This window comes from Ambystoma mexicanum, chromosome 8 (genome assembly GCF_040938575.1).
Source record: "Ambystoma mexicanum isolate Mex_15411 chromosome 8, UKY_AmexF1_1, whole genome shotgun sequence".
Lineage (NCBI taxonomy): Eukaryota > Metazoa > Chordata > Amphibia > Caudata > Ambystomatidae > Ambystoma > Ambystoma mexicanum.
In genome coordinates, this window is record NC_090929.1 from 3,276,636 (window position 1) to 3,278,086 (window position 1,451).

The following is a 1,451-nucleotide window of genomic DNA, read 5'->3' on the forward strand; positions in this document are numbered from 1 at the left end:
GGTAGAAAAACTGTTTCGACCCTCCCCTCTGACACCCTTTACATCAGGGATCATGGTACTCCAGATTCACTGGTAGCAACAACCAGGAAGAGAGCAGGGTTCCCCTATCAACTGGGGAGGCGCCCCCGACAAGGAGTGCAAGAGGCTGTACGCTCTGGGAAAAAGGGTCACGGTGGCAGAGGCTTATTCCACTGCATTGTAAATAATACAACCTTGTTGGCCAGTTATGCTGATGCACAAAGGGCCATGCTACAAGAGGACCTTCAAGAAGTCCCTGAGCCGGTGCAAGCCCGTCTGTTCTCCACAGTAGCAGAAGGCAGACAAGTTAACCAGAGAATCCTAAAAAATACTTTGGATGCAGCAGAGACAGCTGGCAGGTCCCTGGCTCAGGGTACACTCCTGAAGAGTCACGCATGGTTAAGGAACTCTGGTTTCAAACCAGAGACCCAAGCTTCATTTATAAATAAGCCAGTGGAAGATGCTAATTTATTTGGGAAGGCAGTTGATGAAGCCCTCGAAACTGCAAAGGACGACTCTGGATCAGATCCCCTAGAGACCTTCACAAAGAAGGGGAAACGGGAGTGCTTCGGGTGCGAAGGACAGTAGAGAAAAGATGTCTTGATACTGCTTGTCCCACCTGAGGATCAGACCTAGAATGAGTGTCTAGGCAATAGTGTTTTGTAAAGGTGTGTACAGAACTCCAGTTTGCCGCTTTGCAAATGGGCTCAAGGAATGAACACCATGGAAGCCCAAGTGCCCCCAGAAGTGTGCTCTAGGCTTGAAGAGAAGTTCTCTCTTAGCAAGAGTGTAACATAGTGTGATGCATTTGACAATCCATCTTGAGATAGCCTATTTAGAGACAGGATCCCCTTCTCTACCAGCTGCCACTGAAACGAAAACTTGGTTTGTTTTCCTAAGTGGTTTAGTTCTTTCCAGGTAGAACATGACTGCCCTGCACACATCTAGTGTGTGTAGGGTTCTTTCGGCCATGCTAGTGGGATTCTGGAAAAAGGTAGGTAGTTCAATCGATTGGTTCACATGGAACTTCGAGATGAATTTAGGCACAAATCTGGGGCAAGTGTGCAGAACTACCTTATCCCTGTGGACTGTAACAAAGGGGTCTAGAACAGAAAGTGCCCGTAGTTCACTAACCCTTCTGATAGAAGTGATAGCCACTAGGAAGGCTGTTTTATAAGTGAGGTCTTTTAGACTTGCTTTACGCAATGGCTCAAAGGGAGCTCCATGAGCCTGGTCAAAACCACATTTAGGTCCCACCCAGGAGCTGGGTGAGAAATGGAAGGATAAATCCTCTTAACCACTTCCATAAAAGGCTTTATCACCGGTATCTTCCACCACAATACCTTTTGTTGTGATGTGGTGCAGGCTGAGAGAGCAGCCAGATGAACCTTTAGGGAAATGAAGACCAACCCATTGTCTAACAGATGGGTAAG